The sequence below is a fragment of the Pseudophryne corroboree genome, chromosome 11 (genome assembly GCF_028390025.1).
Source record: "Pseudophryne corroboree isolate aPseCor3 chromosome 11, aPseCor3.hap2, whole genome shotgun sequence".
In the NCBI taxonomy this organism is placed as follows: domain Eukaryota; kingdom Metazoa; phylum Chordata; class Amphibia; order Anura; family Myobatrachidae; genus Pseudophryne; species Pseudophryne corroboree.
The window spans coordinates 207773979-207801320 of record NC_086454.1 but is presented as its reverse complement, the minus strand read 5'-3'; the positions used below and the strand labels follow the sequence as shown (position 1 = coordinate 207801320).

Here is a 27342-nt window from a genome sequence, read left to right as displayed (position 1 = left end):
CATCATAATAAATGCCATATTTAGCTTCTGTGGTCATTTTTTACAAGCTAAACACTGCAAGACTGTTTTACAGTTGAAGCAAGGATAAAATATCAACTCTAGTGATGAGACACTTGCTGTAATGACTTCCACCCCAGATGGGACTTGGACCCACAACTCCTGGCTTAGGAGGACAGTGACTTATCCATTATGCCAGTGGTGCTTACTGATGTTCTTATTTAAGACTGTTAGGTTTTTAATAGTCAATTATTTATTTTTGTGGAAAAAGTGAAGCTGTTTACTGTGTTCTTTGCGTTACCAAGTCCAGCAGGAAATGTGCTGGTACTATCCAGAGCTGTCAGTATGGATTATCATGCTATATTGCAGAAAATCAATTTGATGCAACTGCTTTACCAACAATATGTTAATCTTTTCCATTGCTGTTTTGTTGGCTGACTGAAGGAAGATATGCAGTGCATTTGAACCAAAGCAGATGTGTGCTGACAACTTAAATGCACAATCATGTTTGTGTTTTTTCTTTCTTTCTTCCATCCTTTGTAATATCACATTAAATATTAAGGTAGCAGTTTATAATCAATGATTATTGACATAAGAAAAAGAATAAAAACAGTAAACAAAGCTGCTCCAGGTGAGGTCTGAACTCACAACCTCGGCATTGCTCAACAGATACTGTCTTACAAGTACCGCGTGCTGACCAATTGCGCCACTGGAGCACTTAGCAGCATCAGTTGGTTATGCTAGATGTGGATTTTATTCAATACAATCAGTACAGTCATAAGAATTGAAAAAGAAAATCATTTTTGGTGATGAATGATGAGCAACAAACGAACATGCATGCCAGATGGCACTTGAATAAGCTGTCCACGGTGATAGAAAAGGTTTAAAAAACAACAACAACAATGTTATCATAATAAATGTCATTTTTTAGCTTCTGTGGTCATTTTTTACAAGCTAAACACTGCAAGACTGTTTTACAGTTGAAGCAAGGATAAAATATCAACTCTAGTGATGATACACTTGCTGTAATGACTTCCAACACAGACGGGACTAAAACCCACAACCACTGGCTTAGGAGAAAAGTGCCTTATCCATTATGCCAGTGGTGCTTACTGATGTCCTTATTTAAGACTGATAGGTTTTTAATAGTCAATTATTTATTTTTGAAAAAAAGTGAAGCTGTTTACTGTGTTCATTGCATTACCAAGTCCAGCATGAAATGTGCTGGTACTATGCAGAGCTGTCAGTATGGATTATCATGCTATATTGCAGAATATCAATTTGATGCAACTGCTTTACCAACAGTATGTTTATCTTTTCCATTGCTGTTTTGTTGGCTGACTGAAGGAAGATATGCAGTGCATTTGAACCAAAGCACATGTGTGCTGACAACTTAAATGCACAATCATGTTTGTGTTTATTTTTTCTTCCATCTTTTGTAATATCATATTAAATATTAAGGTAGCAGTTTATAATCAATGACTAATGACATAAGAAAAGGAAAAAAACAGTATACAAAGCTGATCCAGGAGAAGCTTGAACTCACAACCTCGACATTGCTCAACAGATACTGTCTTACAAGTACTGCGCACTGACCAATTGCACCAATGGAACACTTTGCCGCATTAATTGGTTATGCTAGATGTGGATTTTATTCAATACAATCAGTACAGTCATAAGAATTGAAAAAGAAAATCATTTTTGGTGATGAATGATGAGCAACAAAGGAACATGCATGCCAGATGGCACTTGAATAAGCTGTCCACGGTGATAGAAAAGGTTTAAAATAAACCAACAACAATGTCATCATAATAAATGCCATATTTAGCTTCTGTGGTCATTTTTTACAAGCTAAACACTGCAAGACTGTTTTACAGTTGAAGCAAGGATAAAATATCAACTCTAGTGATGAGACACTTGCTGTAATGACTTCCACCCCAGATGGGACTTGGACCCACAACCCCTTGCTTAAGAGGACAGTGACTTATCCATTATGCCAGTGGTGCTTACTGATGTTCTTATTTAAGACGGATAGGTTTTTAATAGTCAATTATTTATTTTTGTGGAAAAAGTGAAGCTGTTTACTGTGTTCTTTGCGTTACCAAGTCCAGCAGGAAATGTGCTGGTACTATCCAGAGCTGTCAGTATGGATTATCATGCTATATTGCAGAAAATCAATTTGATGCAACTGCTTTACCAACAGTATGTTAATCTTTTCCATTGCTGTTTTGTTGGCTGACTGAAGGAAGATATGCAGTGCATTTGAACCAAAGCAGATGTGTGCTGACAACTTAAATGCACAATCATGTTTGTGTTTTTTTTTCTTTCTTCCATCCTTTGTAATATCATATTAAATATTAAGGTAGCAGTTTATAATCAATGACTAATGACATAAGAAAAGGAAAAAAACAGTATACAAAGCTGATCCAGGAGAAGCTTGAACTCACAACCTCGACATTGCTCAACAGATACTGTCTTACAAGTACTGCGCACTGACCAATTGCACCAATGGTACACTTTGCAGCATTAATTGGTTATGCTAGATGTGGATTTTATTCAATACAATCAGTACAGTCATAAGAATTGAAAAAGAAAATCATTTTTGGTGATGAATGATGAGCAACAAAGGAACATGCATGCCAGATGACACTTGAATTTGCTGTCCACGCTGATAGAAAAGGTTTAAAATAAACCAACAACAATGTCATCATAATAAATGCCATATTTAGCTTCTGTGGTCATTTTTTACAAGCTAAACACTGCAAGACTGTTTTACAGTTGAAGCAAGGATAAAATATCAACTCTAGTGATGAGACACTTGCTGTAATGACTTCCACCCCAGATGGGACTTGAACCCACAACCCCCGGCTTAGGAGGACAGTGACTTATCCATTATGCCAGTGGTGCTTACTGATGTTCTTATTTAAGACTGTTAGGTTTTTAATAGTCAATTATTTATTTTTGTGGAAAAAGTGAAGCTGTTTACTGTGTTCTTTGCGTTACCAAGTCCAGCAGGAAATGTGCTGGTACTATCCAGAGCTGTCAGTATGGATTATCATGCTATATTGCAGAAAATCAATTTGATGCAACTGCTTTACCAACAGTATGTTAATCTTTTCCATTGCTGTTTTGTTGGCTGACTGAAGGAAGATATGCAGTGCATTTGAACCAAAGCAGATGTGTGCTGACAACTTAAATGCACAATCATGTTTGTGTTTTTTCTTTCTTTCTTCCATCCTTTGTAATATCATATTAAATATTAAGGTAGCAGTTTATAATCAATGATTATTGACATAAGAAAAAGAATAAAAACAGGAAACAAAGCTGCTCCAGGTGAGGTCTGAACTCACAACCTCGGCATTGCTCAACAGATACTGGCTTACAAGTACCGCGCGCTGACCAAGTGTGCCACTGTAGCACTTAGAAGCATCAGTTGGTTATGCTAGATGTGGGTTTTATTCAATACAATCGTAAGAATACAGTAATAATACATAATAATAATAATAATAATATAATAATATAATAATAATAGTAATAATAATATATAAGAATACAGTAATAATACAGTCATAAGAATTGAAAAAGAAAATCATTTTTGGTGATGAATGATGAGCAACAAACGAACGTTCATGCCAGATGGCACTTGAATAAGCTGTCCACGGTGATAGAAAAGGTTTAAAAAAAAACAACAACAATGTTATCATAATAAATGTCATTTTGTAGCTTCTGTGGTCATTTTTTGCAAGCTAAACACTGCAAGACTGTTGTACAGTTGAAGCAAGGATAAAATATCAACTCTAGTGATGATACACTTGCTGTAATGACTTCCAACTCAGACGGGACTAAAACCCACAACCACTGGCTTAGGAGAACAGTGCCTTATCCATTATGCCAGTGGTGCTTACTGGTGTCCTTATTTAAGACGGATAGGTTTTTAATAGTAAATTATTTATTTTTGAAAAAAAGTGAAGCTGTTTACTGTGTTCTTTGCATTACCAAGTCCAGCATGAAATGTGCTGGTACTATGCAGAGCTGTCAGTATGGATTATCATGCTATATTGCAGAATATCAATTGGATGCAACTGCTTTACCAACAGTATGTTTATCTTTTCCATTGCTGTTTTGTTGGCTGACTGAAGGAAGATATGCAGTGCATTTGAACCAAAGCACATGTGTGCTGACAACTTAAATGCACAATCATGTTTGTGTTTATTTTTTCTTCCATCTTTTGTAATATCATATTAAATATTAAGGTAGCAGTTTATAATCAATGACTAATGACATAAGAAAAGGAAAAAAACAGTATACAAAGCTGATCCAGGAGAAGCTTGAACTCACAACCTCGACATTGCTCAACAGATACTGTCTTACAAGTACTGCGCACTGACCAATTGCACCAATGGAACACTTTGCAGCATTAATTGGTTATGCTAGATGTGGATTTTATTCAATACAATCAGTACAGTCATAAGAATTGAAAAAGAAAATCATTTTTGGTGATGAATGATGAGCAACAAAGGAACATGCATGCCAGATGGCACTTGAATAAGCTGTCCACGGTGATAGAAAAGGTTTAAAATAAACCAACAACAATGTCATCATAATAAATGCCATATTTAGCTTCTGTGGTCATTTTTTACAAGCTAAACACTGCAAGACTGTTTTACAGTTGAAGCAAGGATAAAATATCAACTCTAGTGATGAGACACTTGCTGTAATGACTTCCACCCCAGATGGGACTTGGACCCACAACCCCTTGCTTAAGAGGACAGTGACTTATCCATTATGCCAGTGGTGCTTACTGATGTTCTTATTTAAGACGGATAGGTTTTTAATAGTCAATTATTTATTTTTGTGGAAAAAGTGAAGCTGTTTACTGTGTTCTTTGCGTTACCAAGTCCAGCAGGAAATGTGCTGGTACTATCCAGAGCTGTCAGTATGGATTATCATGCTATATTGCAGAAAATCAATTTGATGCAACTGCTTTACCAACAGTATGTTAATCTTTTCCATTGCTGTTTTGTTGGCTGACTGAAGGAAGATATGCAGTGCATTTGAACCAAAGCAGATGTGTGCTGACAACTTAAATGCACAATCATGTTTGTGTTTTTTTTTCTTTCTTCCATCCTTTGTAATATCATATTAAATATTAAGGTAGCAGTTTATAATCAATGACTAATGACATAAGAAAAGGAAAAAAACAGTATACAAAGCTGATCCAGGAGAAGCTTGAACTCACAACCTCGACATTGCTCAACAGATACTGTCTTACAAGTACTGCGCACTGACCAATTGCACCAATGGTACACTTTGCAGCATTAATTGGTTATGCTAGATGTGGATTTTATTCAATACAATCAGTACAGTCATAAGAATTGAAAAAGAAAATCATTTTTGGTGATGAATGATGAGCAACAAAGGAACATGCATGCCAGATGACACTTGAATTTGCTGTCCACGCTGATAGAAAAGGTTTAAAATAAACCAACAACAATGTCATCATAATAAATGCCATATTTAGCTTCTGTGGTCATTTTTTACAAGCTAAACACTGCAAGACTGTTTTACAGTTGAAGCAAGGATAAAATATCAACTCTAGTGATGAGACACTTGCTGTAATGACTTCCACCCCAGATGGGACTTGAACCCACAACCCCCGGCTTAGGAGGACAGTGACTTATCCATTATGCCAGTGGTGCTTACTGATGTTCTTATTTAAGACTGTTAGGTTTTTAATAGTCAATTATTTATTTTTGTGGAAAAAGTGAAGCTGTTTACTGTGTTCTTTGCGTTACCAAGTCCAGCAGGAAATGTGCTGGTACTATCCAGAGCTGTCAGTATGGATTATCATGCTATATTGCAGAAAATCAATTTGATGCAACTGCTTTACCAACAGTATGTTAATCTTTTCCATTGCTGTTTTGTTGGCTGACTGAAGGAAGATATGCAGTGCATTTGAACCAAAGCAGATGTGTGCTGACAACTTAAATGCACAATCATGTTTGTGTTTTTTCTTTCTTTCTTCCATCCTTTGTAATATCATATTAAATATTAAGGTAGCAGTTTATAATCAATGATTATTGACATAAGAAAAAGAATAAAAACAGGAAACAAAGCTGCTCCAGGTGAGGTCTGAACTCACAACCTCGGCATTGCTCAACAGATACTGGCTTACAAGTACCGCGCGCTGACCAAGTGTGCCACTGTAGCACTTAGAAGCATCAGTTGGTTATGCTAGATGTGGGTTTTATTCAATACAATCGTAAGAATACAGTAATAATACATAATAATAATAATAATAATATAATAATATAATAATAATAGTAATAATAATATATAAGAATACAGTAATAATACAGTCATAAGAATTGAAAAAGAAAATCATTTTTGGTGATGAATGATGAGCAACAAACGAACGTTCATGCCAGATGGCACTTGAATAAGCTGTCCACGGTGATAGAAAAGGTTTAAAAAAAAACAACAACAATGTTATCATAATAAATGTCATTTTGTAGCTTCTGTGGTCATTTTTTGCAAGCTAAACACTGCAAGACTGTTGTACAGTTGAAGCAAGGATAAAATATCAACTCTAGTGATGATACACTTGCTGTAATGACTTCCAACTCAGACGGGACTAAAACCCACAACCACTGGCTTAGGAGAACAGTGCCTTATCCATTATGCCAGTGGTGCTTACTGGTGTCCTTATTTAAGACGGATAGGTTTTTAATAGTAAATTATTTATTTTTGAAAAAAAGTGAAGCTGTTTACTGTGTTCTTTGCATTACCAAGTCCAGCATGAAATGTGCTGGTACTATGCAGAGCTGTCAGTATGGATTATCATGCTATATTGCAGAAAATCAATTTGATGCAACTGCTTTACCAACAGTATGTTTATCTTTTCCATTGCTGTTTTGTTGGCTGACTGAAGGAAGATATGCAGTGCATTTGAACCAAAGCAGATGTGAGCTGACAACTTAAATGCACAATCATGTTTGTGTTTTTTCTTTCTTTCTTCCATCCTCTGTAATATCATATTAAATATTAAGGTAGCAGTTTATAATCAATGATTATTGACATAAGAAAAAGAATAAAAACAGTAAACAAAGCTGCTCCAGGTGAGGTTTGAACTCACAACCTCTGCATTGCTCAACGTATACTGTCTTATAAGTACCGTGCGCTGACCAATTGCGCCACTGGAGCACTTAGCAGCATTAGTTGGTTATGCTAGATGTTGATTTTATTCAATACAATCAGTACAGTCATAAGAATTGAAAAAGAAAATCATTTTTGGTGATGAATGATGAGCAACAAACGAACGTGCATGCCAGATGGCACTTGAATAAGCTGTCCACGGTGATAGAAAAGGTTTAAAATAAACCAACAACAATGTCATCATAATAAATGCCATATTTAGCTTCTGTGGTCATTTTTTTACCAGCAAAACACTGCAAGACTGTTTTACAGTTGAAGCAAGGATAAAATATCAACTCTAGTGATGAGACACTTGCTGTAATGACTTCCACCCCAGATGGGACTTGGACCCACAACCCCTGGCTTAGGAGGACAGTGACTTATCCATTATGCCAGTGGTGCTTACTGATGTTCTTATTTAAGACTGTTAGGTTTTTAATAGTCAATTATTTATTTTTGAGGAAAAAGTGAAGCTGTTTACTGTGTTCTTTGCGTTACCAATTCCAGCAGGAAATGTGCTGGTACTATCCAGAGCTGTCAGTATGGATTATCATGCTATATTGCAGAAAATCAATTTGATGCAACTGCTTTACCAACAGTATGTTAATCTTTTCCATTGCTGTTTTGTTGGCTGACTGAAGGAAGATATGCAGTGCATTTGAACCAAAGCAGATGTGTGCTGACAACTTAAATGCACAATCATGTTTGTGTTTTTTCTTTCTTTCTTCCATCCTCTGTAATATCATATTAAATATTAAGGTAGCAGTTTATAATCAATGATTATTGACATAAGAAAAAGGATAAAAACAGTAAACAAAGCTGATCCGGGTGAGGTTTAAACTCACAACCTCGGCATTGCTCAACAGATACTGTCTTATAAGTACCACGCGCTGACCAATTGCGCCTCTGGAGCACTTAGCAGCATCAGTTGGTTATGCTAGATGTGGATTTTATTCAATACAATCAGTACAGTCATAAGAATTGAAAAAGAAATTCATTTTTGGTGATGAATGATGAGCAACAAAGGAACATGCATGCCAGATGGCACTTGAATAAGCTGTCCACGGTGATAGAAAAGGTTTAAAATAAACCAACAACAATGTTATCATAATAAATGTCATATTTAGCTTCTGTGGTCATTTTTTACAAGCTAAACACTGCAAGACTGTTTTACAGTTGAAGCAAGGATAAAATATCAACTCTAGTGATGAGACACTTGTTGTAATGACTTCCACCCCAGATGGGACTTGGACCCACAACCCGTGGATTAGGAGGACAGTGACTTATCCATTATGCCAGTGGTGCTTACCGATGTTCTTATTTAAGACTGTTAGGTTTTTAATAGTCAATTATTTATTTTTGAGGAAAAAGTGAAGCTGTTTACTGTGTTCTTTGCGTTACCAATTCCAGCAGGAAATGTGCTGGTACTATCCAGAGCTGTCAGTATGGATTATCATGCTATATTGCAGAAAATCAATTTGATGCAACTGCTTTACCAACAGTATGTTAATCTTTTCCATTGCTGTTTTGTTGGCTGACTGAAGGAAGATATGCAGTGCATTTGAACCAAAGCAGATGTGTGCTGACAACTTAAATGCACAATCATGTTTGTGTTTTTTCTTTCTTTCTTCCATCCTCTTTAATATCATATTAAATATTAAAGTAGCAGTTTATAATCAATGATTATTGACATAAGAAAAAGAATAAAAACAGTAAACAAAGCTGCTCCAGGTGAGGTTTGAACTCACAACCTCGGCATTGTTCAACGGATACTGTCTTATAAGTACCACGCGCTGACCAATTGCGCCACTGGAGCACTTAGCAGCATAAGTTGGTTATGCTAGATGTGGATTTTATTCAATACAATCAGTACAGTCATAAGAATTGAAAAAGAAATTCATTTTTGGTGATGAATGATGAGCAACAAAGGAACCTGCATGCCAGATGGCACTTGAATAAGCTGTCCACGGTGAAAGAAAAGGTTTAAAATAAACCAACAACAATGTTATCATAATAAATGTCATATTTAGCTTCTGTGGTCATTTTTTACAAGCTAAACACTGCAAGACTGTTTTACAGTTGAAGCAAGGATAAAATATCAACTCTAGTGATGAGACACTTGCTGTAATGACTTCCACCCCAGATGTGATTTGGACCCACAACCCCTGGCTTTTGAGGACAGTGACTTATCCATTATGCCAGTGGTGCTTACCGATGTTCTTATTTAAGACTGTTAGGTTTTTAATAGTCAATTATTTATTTTTGAGGAAAAAGTGAAGCTGTTTACTGTGTTCTTTGCATTACCAATTCCAGCAGGAAATGTGCTGGTACTATCCAGAGCTGTCAGTATGGATTATCATGCTATATTGCAGAAAATCAATTTGATGCAACTGCTTTACCAACAGTATGTTAATATTTTCCATTGCTGTTATGTTGGCTGACTGAAGGAAGATATGCAGTGCATTTGAACCAAAGCAGATGTGTGCTTACAACTTAAATGCACAATCATGTTTGTGTTTTTTCTTTCTTTCTTCCATCCTCTGTAATATCATATTAAATATTAAGGTAGCAGTTTATAATCAATGATTATTGACATAAGAAAAAGAATAAAAACAGTAAACAAAGCTGCTCCAGGTGAGGTTTGAGCTCACAACCTCGGCATTGCTCAATAGATACTGTCTTATAAGTACCGCGCGCTGACCAATTGCGCCACTGGAGCACTTAGCAGCATCAGTTGGTTATGCTAGATGTGTATTTTATTCAATACAATCAATACAGTCATAAGAATTGAAAAAGAAAATCATTTTTGGTGATGAATGATGAGCAACAAACAAACATGCATGCCAGATGGCACTTGAATAAGCTGTCCACGGTGATAGAAAAGGTTTAAAAAAAAAACAACAACAATGTTATCATAATAAATGTCATTTTGTAGCTTCTGTGGTCATTTTTTACAAGCTAAACACTGCAAGACTGTTTTACAGTTGAAGCAAGGATAAAATATCAACTCTAGTGATGATACACTTGCTGTAATGACTTCCAACTCAGACGGGACTAAAACCCACAACCACTGGCTTAGGAGAACAGTGCCTTATCCATTATGAAAGTGGTGCTTACTGATGTCCTTATTTAAGACTGATAGGTTTTTAATAGTCAATTATTTATTTTTGAAAAAAAGTGAAGCTGTTTACTGTGTTCATTGCATTACCAAGTCCAGCATGAAATGTGCTGGTACTATGCAGAGCTGTCAGTATGGATTATCATGCTATATTGCAGAAAATCAATTTGATGCAACTGCTTTGCCAACAGTATGTTTATCTTTTCCATTGCTGTTTTGTTGGCTGACTGAAGGAAGATATGCAGTGCATTTGAACCAAAGCACATGTGTGCTGACAACTTAAATGCACATTCATGTTTGTGTTTTTTTTTCTTCCATCTTTTGTAATATCATATTAAATATTAAGGTAGCAGTTTATAATCAATGACTAATGACATAAGAAAAGGGAAAAAACAGTATACAAAGCTGATCCAGGAGAAGCTTGAACTCACAACCTCGACATTGCTCAACAGATACTGTCTTACAAGTACTGCGCACTGACCAATTGCACCAATGGAACACTTTGCAGCATAAATTGGTTATGCTAGATGTGGATTTTATTCAATACTATCAGTACAGTCATAAGAATTGAAAAAGAAAATCATTTTTGGTGATGAATGATGAGCAACAAAGGAACATGCATGCCAGATGACACTTGAATAAGCTGTCCACGGTGATAGAAAAGGTTTAAAATAAACCAACAACAATGTCATCATAATAAATGCCATATTTAGCTTCTGTGGTCATTTTTTACAAGCTAAACACTGCAAGACTGTTTTACAGTTGAAGCAAGGATAAAATATCAACTCTAGTGATGAGACACTTGCTGTAATGACTTCCACCCCAGATGGGACTTGGACCCACAACCCCTGGCTTAGGAGGACAGTGACTTATCCATTATGCCAGTGGTGCTTACTGATGTTCTTATTTAAGACTGTTAGGTTTTTAATAGTCAATTATTTATTTTTGTGGAAAAAGTGAAGCTGTTTACTGTGGTCTTTGCGTTACCAAGTCCAGCAGGAAATGTGCTGGTACTATCCAGAGCTGTCAGTATGGATTATCATGCTATATTGCAGAAAATCAATTTGATGCAACTGCTTTACCAACAGTATGTTAATCTTTTCCATTGCTGTTTTGTTGGCTGACTGAAGGAAGATATGCAGTGCATTTGAACCAAAGCAGATGTGTGCTGACAACTTAAATGCACAATCATGTTTGTGTTTTTTCTTTCTTTCTTCCATCCTTTGTAATATCACATTAAATATTAAGGTAGCAGTTTATAATCAATGATTATTGACATAAGAAAAAGAATAAAAACAGTAAACAAAGCTGCTCCAGGTGAGGTCTGAACTCACAACCTCGGCATTGCTCAACAGATACTGTCTTACAAGTACCGCGCGCTGACCAATTGCGCCACTGGAGCACTTAGCAGCATCAGTTGGTTATGCTAGATGTGGATTTTATTCAATACAATCAGTACAGTCATAAGAATTGAAAAAGAAAATCATTTTTGGTGATGAATGATGAGCAACAAACGAACATGAATGCCAGATGGCACTTGAATAACCTGTCCACGGTGATAGAAAAGGTTTAAAAAACAACAACAACAATGTTATCATAATAAATGTCATTTTTTAGCTTCTGTGGTCATTTTTTACAAGCTAAACACTGCAAGACTGTTTTACAGTTGAAGCAAGGATAAAATATCAACTCTAGTGATGATACACTTGCTGTAATGACTTCCAACTCAGACGGGACTAAAACCCACAACCACTGGCTTAGGAGAAAAGTGCCTTATCCATTATGCCAGTGGTGCTTACTGATGTCCTTATTTAAGACTGATAGGTTTTTAATAGTCAATTATTTATTTTTGAAAAAAAGTGAAGCTGTTTACTGTGTTCATTGCATTACCAAGTCCAGCATGAAATGTGCTGGTACTATGCAGAGCTGTCAGTATGGATTATCATGCTATATTGCAGAATATCAATTTGATGCAACTGCTTTACCAACAGTATGTTTATCTTTTCCATTGCTGTTTTGTTGGCTGACTGAAGGAAGATATGCAGTGCATTTGAACCAAAGCACATGTGTGCTGACAACTTAAATGCACAATCATGTTTGTGTTTATTTTTTCTTCCATCTTTTGTAATATCATATTAAATATTAAGGTAGCAGTTTATAATCAATGACTAATGACATAAGAAAAGGAAAAAAACAGTATACAAAGCTGATCCAGGAGAAGCTTGAACTCACAACCTCGACATTGCTCAACAGATACTGTCTTACAAGTACTGCGCACTGACCAATTGCACCAATGGAACACTTTGCAGCATTAATTGGTTATGCTAGATGTGGATTTTATTCAATACAATCAGTACAGTCATAAGAATTGAAAAAGAAAATCATTTTTGGTGATGAATGATGAGCAACAAAGGAACATGCATGCCAGATGGCACTTGAATAAGCTGTCCACGGTGATAGAAAAGGTTTAAAATAAACCAACAACAATGTCATCATAATAAATGCCATATTTAGCTTCTGTGGTCATTTTTTACAAGCTAAACACTGCAAGACTGTTTTACAGTTGAAGCAAGGATAAAATATCAACTCTAGTGATGAGACACTTGCTGTAATGACTTCCACCCCAGATGGGACTTGGACCCACAACCCCTTGCTTAAGAGGACAGTGACTTATCCATTATGCCAGTGGTGCTTACTGATGTTCTTATTTAAGACGGATAGGTTTTTAATAGTCAATTATTTATTTTTGTGGAAAAAGTGAAGCTGTTTACTGTGTTCTTTGCGTTACCAAGTCCAGCAGGAAATGTGCTGGTACTATCCAGAGCTGTCAGTATGGATTATCATGCTATATTGCAGAAAATCAATTTGATGCAACTGCTTTACCAACAGTATGTTAATCTTTTCCATTGCTGTTTTGTTGGCTGACTGAAGGAAGATATGCAGTGCATTTGAACCAAAGCAGATGTGTGCTGACAACTTAAATGCACAATCATGTTTGTGTTTTTTTTTCTTTCTTCCATCCTTTGTAATATCATATTAAATATTAAGGTAGCAGTTTATAATCAATGACTAATGACATAAGAAAAGGAAAAAAACAGTATACAAAGCTGATCCAGGAGAAGCTTGAACTCACAACCTCGACATTGCTCAACAGATACTGTCTTACAAGTACTGCGCACTGACCAATTGCACCAATGGTACACTTTGCAGCATTAATTGGTTATGCTAGATGTGGATTTTATTCAATACAATCAGTACAGTCATAAGAATTGAAAAAGAAAATCATTTTTGGTGATGAATGATGAGCAACAAAGGAACATGCATGCCAGATGACACTTGAATTTGCTGTCCACGGTGATAGAAAAGGTTTAAAATAAACCAACAACAATGTCATCATAATAAATGCCATATTTAGCTTCTGTGGTCATTTTTTACAAGCTAAACACTGCAAGACTGTTTTACAGTTGAAGCAAGGATAAAATATCAACTCTAGTGATGAGACACTTGCTGTAATGACTTCCACCCCAGATGGGACTTGAACCCACAACCCCCGGCTTAGGAGGACAGTGACTTATCCATTATGCCAGTGGTGCTTACTGATGTTCTTATTTAAGACTGTTAGGTTTTTAATAGTCAATTATTTATTTTTGAGGAAAAAGTGAAGCTGTTTACTGTGTTCTTTGCGTTACCAATTCCAGCAGGAAATGTGCTGGTACTATCCAGAGCTGTCAGTATGGATTATCATGCTATATTGCAGAAAATCAATTTGATGCAACTGCTTTACCAACAGTATGTTAATCTTTTCCATTGCTGTTTTGTTGGCTGACTGAAGGAAGATATGCAGTGCATTTGAACCAAAGCAGATGTGTGCTGACAACTTAAATGCACAATCATGTTTGTGTTTTTTCTTTCTTTCTTCCATCCTCTGTAATATCATATTAAATATTAAGGTAGCAGTTTATAATCAATGATTATTGACATAAGAAAAAGGATAAAAACAGTAAACAAAGCTGATCCGGGTGAGGTTTGAACTCACAACCTCGGCATTGCTCAACAGATACTGTCTTATAAGTACCACGCGCTGACCAATTGCGCCTCTGGAGCACTTAGCAGCATCAGTTGGTTATGCTAGATGTGGATTTTATTCAATACAATCAGTACAGTCATAAGAATTGAAAAAGAAATTCATTTTTGGTGATGAATGATGAGCAACAAAGGAACATGCATGCCAGATGGCACTTGAATAAGCTGTCCACGGTGATAGAAAAGGTTTAAAATAAACCAACAACAATGTTATCATAATAAATGTCATATTTAGCTTCTGTGGTCATTTTTTACAAGCTAAACACTGCAAGACTGTTTTACAGTTGAAGCAAGGATAAAATATCAACTCTAGTGATGAGACACTTGTTGTAATGACTTCCACCCCAGATGGGACTTGGACCCACAACCCGTGGATTAGGAGGACAGTGACTTATCCATTATGCCAGTGGTGCTTACCGATGTTCTTATTTAAGACTGTTAGGTTTTTAATAGTCAATTATTTATTTTTGAGGAAAAAGTGAAGCTGTTTACTGTGTTCTTTGCGTTACCAATTCCAGCAGGAAATGTGCTGGTACTATCCAGAGCTGTCAGTATGGATTATCATGCTATATTGCAGAAAATCAATTTGATGCAACTGCTTTACCAACAGTATGTTAATCTTTTCCATTGCTGTTTTGTTGGCTGACTGAAGGAAGATATGCAGTGCATTTGAACCAAAGCAGATGTGTGCTGACAACTTAAATGCACAATCATGTTTGTGTTTTTTCTTTCTTTCTTTCTTCCATCCTCTTTAATATCATATTAAATATTAAAGTAGCAGTTTATAATCAATGATTATTGACATAAGAAAAAGAATAAAAACAGTAAACAAAGCTGCTCCAGGTGAGGTTTGAACTCACAACCTCGGCATTGTTCAACGGATACTGTCTTATAAGTACCACGCGCTGACCAATTGCGCCACTGGAGCACTTAGCAGCATAAGTTGGTTATGCTAGATGTGGATTTTATTCAATACAATCAGTACAGTCATAAGAATTGAAAAAGAAATTCATTTTTGGTGATGAATGATGAGCAACAAAGGAACCTGCATGCCAGATGGCACTTGAATAAGCTGTCCACGGTGAAAGAAAAGGTTTAAAATAAACCAACAACAATGTTATCATAATAAATGTCATATTTAGCTTCTGTGGTCATTTTTTACAAGCTAAACACTGCAAGACTGTTTTACAGTTGAAGCAAGGATAAAATATCAACTCTAGTGATGAGACACTTGCTGTAATGACTTCCACCCCAGATGGGATTTGGACCCACAACCCCTGGCTTAGGAGGACAGTGACTTATCCATTATGCCAGTGGTGCTTACCGATGTTCTTATTTAAGACTGTTAGGTTTTTAATAGTCAATTATTTATTTTTGAGGAAAAAGTGAAGCTGTTTACTGTGTTCTTTGCATTACCAATTCCAGCAGGAAATGTGCTGGTACTATCCAGAGCTGTCAGTATGGATTATCATGCTATATTGCAGAAAATCAATTTGATGCAACTGCTTTACCAACAGTATGTTAATATTTTCCATTGCTGTTATGTTGGCTGACTGAAGGAAGATATGCAGTGCATTTGAACCAAAGCAGATGTGTGCTTACAACTTAAATGCACAATCATGTTTGTGTTTTTTCTTTCTTTCTTCCATCCTCTGTAATATCATATTAAATATTAAGGTAGCAGTTTATAATCAATGATTATTGACATAAGAAAAAGAATAAAAACAGTAAACAAAGCTGCTCCAGGTGAGGTTTGAGCTCACAACCTCGGCATTGCTCAATAGATACTGTCTTATAAGTACCGCGCGCTGACCAATTGCGCCACTGGAGCACTTAGCAGCATCAGTTGGTTATGCTAGATGTGTATTTTATTCAATACAATCAATACAGTCATAAGAATTGAAAAAGAAAATCATTTTTGGTGATGAATGATGAGCAACAAACAAACATGCATGCCAGATGGCACTTGAATAAGCTGTCCACGGTGATAGAAAAGGTTTAAAAAAAAACAACAACAATGTTATCATAATAAATGTCATTTTGTAGCTTCTGTGGTCATTTTTTACAAGCTAAACACTGCAAGACTGTTTTACAGTTGAAGCAAGGATAAAATATCAACTCTAGTGATGATACACTTGCTGTAATGACTTCCAACTCAGACGGGACTAAAACCCACAACCACTGGCTTAGGAGAACAGTGCCTTATCCATTATGAAAGTGGTGCTTACTGATGTCCTTATTTAAGACTGATAGGTTTTTAATAGTCAATTATTTATTTTTGAAAAAAAGTGAAGCTGTTTACTGTGTTCATTGCATTACCAAGTCCAGCATGAAATGTGCTGGTACTATGCAGAGCTGTCAGTATGGATTATCATGCTATATTGCAGAAAATCAATTTGATGCAACTGCTTTGCCAACAGTATGTTTATCTTTTCCATTGCTGTTTTGTTGGCTGACTGAAGGAAGATATGCAGTGCATTTGAACCAAAGCACATGTGTGCTGACAACTTAAATGCACATTCATGTTTGTGTTTTTTTTTCTTCCATCTTTTGTAATATCATATTAAATATTAAGGTAGCAGTTTATAATCAATGACTAATGACATAAGAAAAGGGAAAAAACAGTATACAAAGCTGATCCAGGAGAAGCTTGAACTCACAACCTCGACATTGCTCAACAGATACTGTCTTACAAGTACTGCGCACTGACCAATTGCACCAATGGAACACTTTGCAGCATAAATTGGTTATGCTAGATGTGGATTTTATTCAATACTATCAGTACAGTCATAAGAATTGAAAAAGAAAATCATTTTTGGTGATGAATGATGAGCAACAAAGGAACATGCATGCCAGATGACACTTGAATAAGCTGTCCACGGTGATAGAAAAGGTTTAAAATAAACCAACAACAATGTCATCATAATAAATGCCATATTTAGCTTCTGTGGTCATTTTTTACAAGCTAAACACTGCAAGACTGTTTTACAGTTGAAGCAAGGATAAAATATCAACTCTAGTGATGAGACACTTGCTGTAATGACTTCCACCCCAGATGGGACTTGGACCCACAACCCCTGGCTTAGGAGGACAGTGACTTATCCATTATGCCAGTGGTGCTTACTGATGTTCTTATTTAAGACTGTTAGGTTTTTAATAGTCAATTATTTATTTTTGTGGAAAAAGTGAAGCTGTTTACTGTGTTCTTTGCGTTACCAAGTCCAGCAGGAAATGTGCTGGTACTATCCAGAGCTGTCAGTATGGATTATCATGCTATATTGCAGAAAATCAATTTGATGCAACTGCTTTACCAACAGTATGTTAATCTTTTCCATTGCTGTTTTGTTGGCTGACTGAAGGAAGATATGCAGTGCATTTGAACCAAAGCAGATGTGTGCTGACAACTTAAATGCACAATCATGTTTGTGTTTTTTCTTTCTTTCTTCCATCCTTTGTAATATCACATTAAATATTAAGGTAGCAGTTTATAATCAATGATTATTGACATAAGAAAAAGAATAAAAACAGTAAACAAAGCTGCTCCAGGTGAGGTCTGAACTCACAACCTCGGCATTGCTCAACAGATACTGTCTTACAAGTACCGCGCGCTGACCAATTGCGCCACTGGAGCACTTAGCAGCATCAGTTGGTTATGCTAGATGTGGATTTTATTCAATACAATCAGTACAGTCATAAGAATTGAAAAAGAAAATCATTTTTGGTGATGAATGATGAGCAACAAACGAACATGCATGCCAGATGGCACTTGAATAAGCTGTCCACGGTGATAGAAAAGGTTTAAAAAACAACAACAACAATGTTATCATAATAAATGTCATTTTTTAGCTTCTGTGGTCATTTTTTACAAGCTAAACACTGCAAGACTGTTTTACAGTTGAAGCAAGGATAAAATATCAACTCTAGTGATGAGACACTTGCTGTAATGACTTCCACCCCAGATGGGACTTGGACCCACAACCCCTTGCTTAAGAGGACAGTGACTTATCCATTATGCCAGTGGTGCTTACTGATGTTCTTATTTAAGACGGATAGGTTTTTAATAGTCAATTATTTATTTTTGTGGAAAAAGTGAAGCTGTTTACTGTGTTCTTTGCGTTACCAAGTCCAGCAGGAAATGTGCTGGTACTATGCAGAGCTGTCAGTATGGATTATCATGCTATATTGCAGAATATCAATTTGATGCAACTGCTTTACCAACAGTATGTTTATCTTTTCCATTGCTGTTTTGTTGGCTGACTGAAGGAAGATATGCAGTGCATTTGAACCAAAGCACATGTGTGCTGACAACTTAAATGCACAATCATGTTTGTGTTTATTTTTTCTTCCATCTTTTGTAATATCATATTAAATATTAAGGTAGCAGTTTATAATCAATGACTAATGACATAAGAAAAGGAAAAAAACAGTATACAAAGCTGATCCAGGAGAAGCTTGAACTCACAACCTCGACATTGCTCAACAGATACTGTCTTACAAGTACTGCGCACTGACCAATTGCACCAATGGAACACTTTGCAGCATTAATTGGTTATGCTAGATGTGGATTTTATTCAATACAATCAGTACAGTCATAAGAATTGAAAAAGAAAATCATTTTTGGTGATGAATGATGAGCAACAAAGGAACATGCATGCCAGATGGCACTTGAATAAGCTGTCCACGGTGATAGAAAAGGTTTAAAATAAACCAACAACAATGTCATCATAATAAATGCCATATTTAGCTTCTGTGGTCATTTTTTACAAGCTAAACACTGCAAGACTGTTTTACAGTTGAAGCAAGGATAAAATATCAACTCTAGTGATGAGACACTTGCTGTAATGACTTCCACCCCAGATGGGACTTGGACCCACAACCCCTTGCTTAAGAGGACAGTGACTTATCCATTATGCCAGTGGTGCTTACTGATGTTCTTATTTAAGACGGATAGGTTTTTAATAGTCAATTATTTATTTTTGTGGAAAAAGTGAAGCTGTTTACTGTGTTCTTTGCGTTACCAAGTCCAGCAGGAAATGTGCTGGTACTATCCAGAGCTGTCAGTATGGATTATCATGCTATATTGCAGAAAATCAATTTGATGCAACTGCTTTACCAACAGTATGTTAATCTTTTCCATTGCTGTTTTGTTGGCTGACTGAAGGAAGATATGCAGTGCATTTGAACCAAAGCAGATGTGTGCTGACAACTTAAATGCACAATCATGTTTGTGTTTTTTTTTCTTTCTTCCATCCTTTGTAATATCATATTAAATATTAAGGTAGCAGTTTATAATCAATGACTAATGACATAAGAAAAGGAAAAAAACAGTATACAAAGCTGATCCAGGAGAAGCTTGAACTCACAACCTCGACATTGCTCAACAGATACTGTCTTACAAGTACTGCGCACTGACCAATTGCACCAATGGTACACTTTGCAGCATTAATTGGTTATGCTAGATGTGGATTTTATTCAATACAATCAGTACAGTCATAAGAATTGAAAAAGAAAATCATTTTTGGTGATGAATGATGAGCAACAAAGGAACATGCATGCCAGATGACACTTGAATTTGCTGTCCACGGTGATAGAAAAGGTTTAAAATAAACCAACAACAATGTCATCATAATAAATGCCATATTTAGCTTCTGTGGTCATTTTTTACAAGCTAAACACTGCAAGACTGTTTTACAGTTGAAGCAAGGATAAAATATCAACTCTAGTGATGAGACACTTGCTGTAATGACTTCCACCCCAGATGGGACTTGAACCCACAACCCCCGGCTTAGGAGGACAGTGACTTATCCATTATGCCAGTGGTGCTTACTGATGTTCTTATTTAAGACTGTTAGGTTTTTAATAGTCAATTATTTATTTTTGAGGAAAAAGTGAAGCTGTTTACTGTGTTCTTTGCGTTACCAATTCCAGCAGGAAATGTGCTGGTACTATCCAGAGCTGTCAGTATGGATTATCATGCTATATTGCAGAAAATCAATTTGATGCAACTGCTTTACCAACAGTATGTTAATCTTTTCCATTGCTGTTTTGTTGGCTGACTGAAGGAAGATATGCAGTGCATTTGAACCAAAGCAGATGTGTGCTGACAACTTAAATGCACAATCATGTTTGTGTTTTTTCTTTCTTTCTTCCATCCTCTGTAATATCATATTAAATATTAAGGTAGCAGTTTATAATCAATGATTATTGACATAAGAAAAAGGATAAAAACAGTAAACAAAGCTGATCCGGGTGAGGTTTGAACTCACAACCTCGGCATTGCTCAACAGATACTGTCTTATAAGTACCACGCGCTGACCAATTGCGCCTCTGGAGCACTTAGCAGCATCAGTTGGTTATGCTAGATGTGGATTTTATTCAATACAATCAGTACAGTCATAAGAATTGAAAAAGAAATTCATTTTTGGTGATGAATGATGAGCAACAAAGGAACATGCATGCCAGATGGCACTTGAATAAGCTGTCCACGGTGATAGAAAAGGTTTAAAATAAACCAACAACAATGTTATCATAATAAATGTCATATTTAGCTTCTGTGGTCATTTTTTACAAGCTAAACACTGCAAGACTGTTTTACAGTTGAAGCAAGGATAAAATATCAACTCTAGTGATGAGACACTTGTTGTAATGACTTCCACCCCAGATGGGACTTGGACCCACAACCCGTGGATTAGGAGGACAGTGACTTATCCATTATGCCAGTGGTGCTTACCGATGTTCTTATTTAAGACTGTTAGGTTTTTAATAGTCAATTATTTATTTTTGAGGAAAAAGTGAAGCTGTTTACTGTGTTCTTTGCGTTACCAATTCCAGCAGGAAATGTGCTGGTACTATCCAGAGCTGTCAGTATGGATTATCATGCTATATTGCAGAAAATCAATTTGATGCAACTGCTTTACCAACAGTATGTTAATCTTTTCCATTGCTGTTTTGTTGGCTGACTGAAGGAAGATATGCAGTGCATTTGAACCAAAGCAGATGTGTGCTGACAACTTAAATGCACAATCATGTTTGTGTTTTTTCTTTCTTTCTTCCATCCTCTTTAATATCATATTAAATATTAAAGTAGCAGTTTATAATCAATGATTATTGACATAAGAAAAAGAATAAAAACAGTAAACAAAGCTGCTCCAGGTGAGGTTTGAACTCACAACCTCGGCATTGTTCAACGGATACTGTCTTATAAGTACCACGCGCTGACCAATTGCGCCACTGGAGCACTTAGCAGCATAAGTTGGTTATGCTAGATGTGGATTTTATTCAATACAATCAGTACAGTCATAAGAATTGAAAAAGAAATTCATTTTTGGTGATGAATGATGAGCAACAAAGGAACCTGCATGCCAGATGGCACTTGAATAAGCTGTCCACGGTGAAAGAAAAGGTTTAAAATAAACCAACAACAATGTTATCATAATAAATGTCATATTTAGCTTCTGTGGTCATTTTTTACAAGCTAAACACTGCAAGACTGTTTTACAGTTGAAGCAAGGATAAAATATCAACTCTAGTGATGAGACACTTGCTGTAATGACTTCCACCCCAGATGGGATTTGGACCCACAACCCCTGGCTTAGGAGGACAGTGACTTATCCATTATGCCAGTGGTGCTTACCGATGTTCTTATTTAAGACTGTTAGGTTTTTAATAGTCAATTATTTATTTTTGAGGAAAAAGTGAAGCTGTTTACTGTGTTCTTTGCATTACCAATTCCAGCAGGAAATGTGCTGGTACTATCCAGAGCTGTCAGTATGGATTATCATGCTATATTGCAGAAAATCAATTTGATGCAACTGCTTTACCAACAGTATGTTAATATTTTCCATTGCTGTTATGTTGGCTGACTGAAGGAAGATATGCAGTGCATTTGAACCAAAGCAGATGTGTGCTTACAACTTAAATGCACAATCATGTTTGTGTTTTTTCTTTCTTTCTTCCATCCTCTGTAATATCATATTAAATATTAAGGTAGCAGTTTATAATCAATGATTATTGACATAAGAAAAAGAATAAAAACAGTAAACAAAGCTGCTCCAGGTGAGGTTTGAGCTCACAACCTCGGCATTGCTCAATAGATACTGTCTTATAAGTACCGCGCGCTGACCAATTGCGCCACTGGAGCACTTAGCAGCATCAGTTGGTTATGCTAGATGTGTATTTTATTCAATACAATCAATACAGTCATAAGAATTGAAAAAGAAAATCATTTTTGGTGATGAATGATGAGCAACAAACAAACATGCATGCCAGATGGCACTTGAATAAGCTGTCCACGGTGATAGAAAAGGTTTAAAAAAATACAACAACAATGTTATCATAATAAATGTCATTTTGTAGCTTCTGTGGTCATTTTTTACAAGCTAAACACTGCAAGACTGTTTTACAGTTGAAGCAAGGATAAAATATCAACTCTAGTGATGATACACTTGCTGTAATGACTTCCAACTCAGACGGGACTAAAACCCACAACCACTGGCTTAGGAGAACAGTGCCTTATCCATTATGAAAGTGGTGCTTACTGATGTCCTTATTTAAGACTGATAGGTTTTTAATAGTCAATTATTTATTTTTGAAAAAAAGTGAAGCTGTTTACTGTGTTCATTGCATTACCAAGTCCAGCATGAAATGTGCTGGTACTATGCAGAGCTGTCAGTATGGATTATCATGCTATATTGCAGAAAATCAATTTGATGCAACTGCTTTGCCAACAGTATGTTTATCTTTTCCATTGCTGTTTTGTTGGCTGACTGAAGGAAGATATGCAGTGCATTTGAACCAAAGCACATGTGTGCTGACAACTTAAATGCACATTCATGTTTGTGTTTTTTTTTCTTCCATCTTTTGTAATATCATATTAAATATTAAGGTAGCAGTTTATAATCAATGACTAATGACATAAGAAAAGGGAAAAAACAGTATACAAAGCTGATCCAGGAGAAGCTTGAACTCACAACCTCGACATTGCTCAACAGATACTGTCTTACAAGTACTGCGCACTGACCAATTGCACCAATGGAACACTTTGCAGCATAAATTGGTTATGCTAGATGTGGATTTTATTCAATACTATCAGTACAGTCATAAGAATTGAAAAAGAAAATCATTTTTGGTGATGAATGATGAGCAACAAAGGAACATGCATGCCAGATGACACTTGAATAAGCTGTCCACGGTGATAGAAAAGGTTTAAAATAAACCAACAACAATGTCATCATAATAAATGCCATATTTAGCTTCTGTGGTCATTTTTTACAAGCTAAACACTGCAAGACTGTTTTACAGTTGAAGCAAGGATAAAATATCAACTCTAGTGATGAGACACTTGCTGTAATGACTTCCACCCCAGATGGGACTTGGACCCACAACCCCTGGCTTAGGAGGACAGTGACTTATCCATTATGCCAGTGGTGCTTACTGATGTTCTTATTTAAGACTGTTAGGTTTTTAATAGTCAATTATTTATTTTTGTGGAAAAAGTGAAGCTGTTTACTGTGTTCTTTGCGTTACCAAGTCCAGCAGGAAATGTGCTGGTACTATCCAGAGCTGTCAGTATGGATTATCATGCTATATTGCAGAAAATCAATTTGATGCAACTGCTTTACCAACAGTATGTTAATCTTTTCCATTGCTGTTTTGTTGGCTGACTGAAGGAAGATATGCAGTGCATTTGAACCAAAGCAGATGTGTGCTGACAACTTAAATGCACAATCATGTTTGTGTTTTTTCTTTCTTTCTTCCATCCTTTGTAATATCACATTAAATATTAAGGTAGCAGTTTATAATCAATGATTATTGACATAAGAAAAAGAATAAAAACAGTAAACAAAGCTGCTCCAGGTGAGGTCTGAACTCACAACCTCGGCATTGCTCAACAGATACTGTCTTACAAGTACCGCGCGCTGACCAATTGCGCCACTGGAGGACTTAGCAGCATCAGTTGGTTATGCTAGATGTGGATTTTATTCAATACAATCAGTACAGTCATAAGAATTGAAAAAGAAAATCATTTTTGGTGATGAATGATGAGCAACAAACGAACATGCATGCCAGATGGCACTTGAATAAGCTGTCCACGGTGATAGAAAAGGTTTAAAAAACAACAACAACAATGTTATCATAATAAATGTCATTTTTTAGCTTCTGTGGTCATTTTTTACAAGCTAAACACTGCAAGACTGTTTTACAGTTGAAGCAAGGATAAAATATCAACTCTAGTGATGATACACTTGCTGTAATGACTTCCAACTCAGACGGGACTAAAACCCACAACCACTGGCTTAGGAGAAAAGTGCCTTATCCATTATGCCAGTGGTGCTTACTGATGTCCTTATTTAAGACTGATAGGTTTTTAATAGTCAATTATTTATTTTTGAAAAAAAGTGAAGCTGTTTACTGTGTTCATTGCATTACCAAGTCCAGCATGAAATGTGCTGGTACTATGCAGAGCTGTCAGTATGGATTATCATGCTATATTGCAGAATATCAATTTGATGCAACTGCTTTACCAACAGTATGTTTATCTTTTCCATTGCTGTTTTGTTGGCTGACTGAAGGAAGATATGCAGTGCATTTGAACCAAAGCACATGTGTGCTGACAACTTAAATGCACAATCATGTTTGTGTTTATTTTTTCTTCCATCTTTTGTAATATCATATTAAATATTAAGGTAGCAGTTTATAATCAATGACTAATGACATAAGAAAAGGAAAAAAACAGTATACAAAGCTGATCCAGGAGAAGCTTGAACTCACAACCTCGACATTGCTCAACAGATACTGTCTTACAAGTACTGCGCACTGACCAATTGCACCAATGGAACACTTTGCAGCATTAATTGGTTATGCTAGATGTGGATTTTATTCAATACAATCAGTACAGTCATAAGAATTGAAAAAGAAAATCATTTTTGGTGATGAATGATGAGCAACAAAGGAACATGCATGCCAGATGGCACTTGAATAAGCTGTCCACGGTGATAGAAAAGGTTTAAAATAAACCAACAACAATGTCATCATAATAAATGCCATATTTAGCTTCTGTGGTCATTTTTTACAAGCTAAACACTGCAAGACTGTTTTACAGTTGAAGCAAGGATAAAATATCAACTCTAGTGATGAGACACTTGCTGTAATGACTTCCACCCCAGATGGGACTTGGACCCACAACCCCTTGCTTAAGAGGACAGTGACTTATCCATTATGCCAGTGGTGCTTACTGATGTTCTTATTTAAGACGGATAGGTTTTTAATAGTCAATTATTTATTTTTGTGGAAAAAGTGAAGCTGTTTACTGTGTTCTTTGCGTTACCAAGTCCAGCAGGAAATGTGCTGGTACTATCCAGAGCTGTCAGTATGGATTATCATGCTATATTGCAGAAAATCAATTTGATGCAACTGCTTTACCAACAGTATGTTAATCTTTTCCATTGCTGTTTTGTTGGCTGACTGAAGGAAGATATGCAGTGCATTTGAACCAAAGCAGATGTGTGCTGACAACTTAAATGCACAATCATGTTTGTGTTTTTTTTTCTTTCTTCCATCCTTTGTAATATCATATTAAATATTAAGGTAGCAGTTTATAATCAATGACTAATGACATAAGAAAAGGAAAAAAACAGTATACAAAGCTGATCCAGGAGAAGCTTGAACTCACAACCTCGACATTGCTCAACAGATACTGTCTTACAAGTACTGCGCACTGACCAATTGCACCAATGGTACACTTTGCAGCATTAATTGGTTATGCTAGATGTGGATTTTATTCAATACAATCAGTACAGTCATAAGAATTGAAAAAGAAAATCATTTTTGGTGATGAATGATGAGCAACAAAGGAACATGCATGCCAGATGACACTTGAATTTGCTGTCCACGGTGATAGAAAAGGTTTAAAATAAACCAACAACAATGTCATCATAATAAATGCCATATTTAGCTTCTGTGGTCATTTTTTACAAGCTAAACACTGCAAGACTGTTTTACAGTTGAAGCAAGGATAAAATATCAACTCTAGTGATGAGACACTTGCTGTAATGACTTCCACCCCAGATGGGACTTGAACCCACAACGCCCGGCTTAGGAGGACAGTGACTTATCCATTATGCCAGTGGTGCTTACTGATGTTCTTATTTAAGACTGTTAGGTTTTTAATAGTCAATTATTTATTTTTGTGGAAAAAGTGAAGCTGTTTACTGTGTTCTTTGCGTTACCAAGTCCAGCAGGAAATGTGCTGGTACTATCCAGAGCTGTCAGTATGGATTGTCATGCTATATTGCAGAAAATCAATTTGATGCAACTGCTTTACCAACAGTATGTTAATCTTTTCCATTGCTGTTTTGTTGGCTGACTGAAGGAAGATATGCAGTGCATTTGAACCAAAGCAGATGTGTGCTGACAACTTAAATGCACAATCATGTTTGTGTTTTTTCTTTCTTTCTTCCATCCTTTGTAATATCATATTAAATATTAAGGTAGCAGTTTATAATCAATGATTATTGACATAAGAAAAAGAATAAAAACAGTAAACAAAGCTGCTCCAGGTGAGGTCTGAACTCACAACCTCGGCATTGCTCAACAGATACTGGCTTACAAGTACCGCGCGCTGACCAAGTGTGCCACTGTAGCACTTAGAAGCATCAGTTGGTTATGCTAGATGTGGGTTTTATTCAATACAATCGTAAGAATACAGTAATAATACATAATAATAATAATAATATAATAATATAATAATAATAGTAATAATAATATATAAGAATACAGTAATAATACAGTCATAAGAATTGAAAAAGAAAATCATTTTTGGTGATGAATGATGAGCAACAAACGAACGTTCATGCCAGATGGCACTTGAATAAGCTGTCCACGGTGATAGAAAAGGTTTAAAAAAAAACAACAACAATGTTATCATAATAAATGTCATTTTGTAGCTTCTG

General features: G+C 36.0%; 11 non-coding genes across 11 annotated transcripts; all 11 read right to left on the bottom strand.

Moving 5' to 3' along the window:
* Nucleotides 1–620: 620 nt before the first annotated feature.
* Nucleotides 621–713, bottom strand: TRNAT-UGU (transfer RNA threonine (anticodon UGU)). Its single transcript is given in 2 exon segments — nucleotides 621–656; nucleotides 676–713. It is a non-coding gene; the product is annotated as a tRNA-Thr (tRNA).
* A 6394-nt stretch (nucleotides 714–7107) lies between these two features.
* On the bottom strand, nucleotides 7108–7200 carry TRNAI-UAU (transfer RNA isoleucine (anticodon UAU)). The gene is given in 2 exon segments: nucleotides 7108–7143; nucleotides 7163–7200. It is a non-coding gene; the product is annotated as a tRNA-Ile (tRNA).
* A 1714-nt stretch (nucleotides 7201–8914) lies between these two features.
* Nucleotides 8915–9007, bottom strand: TRNAI-UAU (transfer RNA isoleucine (anticodon UAU)). The gene is given in 2 exon segments: nucleotides 8915–8950; nucleotides 8970–9007. It is a non-coding gene; the product is annotated as a tRNA-Ile (tRNA).
* Nucleotides 9008–9817: 810 nt separating this feature from the next.
* Nucleotides 9818–9910, bottom strand: TRNAI-UAU (transfer RNA isoleucine (anticodon UAU)). The gene is given in 2 exon segments: nucleotides 9818–9853; nucleotides 9873–9910. It is a non-coding gene; the product is annotated as a tRNA-Ile (tRNA).
* A 1708-nt stretch (nucleotides 9911–11618) lies between these two features.
* Nucleotides 11619–11711, bottom strand: TRNAT-UGU (transfer RNA threonine (anticodon UGU)). The gene is given in 2 exon segments: nucleotides 11619–11654; nucleotides 11674–11711. It is a non-coding gene; the product is annotated as a tRNA-Thr (tRNA).
* A 3516-nt stretch (nucleotides 11712–15227) lies between these two features.
* Nucleotides 15228–15320, bottom strand: TRNAI-UAU (transfer RNA isoleucine (anticodon UAU)). Its single transcript is given in 2 exon segments — nucleotides 15228–15263; nucleotides 15283–15320. It is a non-coding gene; the product is annotated as a tRNA-Ile (tRNA).
* Nucleotides 15321–16130: 810 nt separating this feature from the next.
* Nucleotides 16131–16223, bottom strand: TRNAI-UAU (transfer RNA isoleucine (anticodon UAU)). Its single transcript is given in 2 exon segments — nucleotides 16131–16166; nucleotides 16186–16223. It is a non-coding gene; the product is annotated as a tRNA-Ile (tRNA).
* A 1707-nt stretch (nucleotides 16224–17930) lies between these two features.
* On the bottom strand, nucleotides 17931–18023 carry TRNAT-UGU (transfer RNA threonine (anticodon UGU)). The gene is given in 2 exon segments: nucleotides 17931–17966; nucleotides 17986–18023. It is a non-coding gene; the product is annotated as a tRNA-Thr (tRNA).
* Nucleotides 18024–21536: 3513 nt separating this feature from the next.
* On the bottom strand, nucleotides 21537–21629 carry TRNAI-UAU (transfer RNA isoleucine (anticodon UAU)). The gene is given in 2 exon segments: nucleotides 21537–21572; nucleotides 21592–21629. It is a non-coding gene; the product is annotated as a tRNA-Ile (tRNA).
* Nucleotides 21630–22439: 810 nt separating this feature from the next.
* Nucleotides 22440–22532, bottom strand: TRNAI-UAU (transfer RNA isoleucine (anticodon UAU)). The gene is given in 2 exon segments: nucleotides 22440–22475; nucleotides 22495–22532. It is a non-coding gene; the product is annotated as a tRNA-Ile (tRNA).
* A 1707-nt stretch (nucleotides 22533–24239) lies between these two features.
* TRNAT-UGU (transfer RNA threonine (anticodon UGU)) lies at nucleotides 24240–24332 on the bottom strand. The gene is given in 2 exon segments: nucleotides 24240–24275; nucleotides 24295–24332. It is a non-coding gene; the product is annotated as a tRNA-Thr (tRNA).
* Between the last annotated feature and the right edge of the window lie 3010 nt (nucleotides 24333–27342).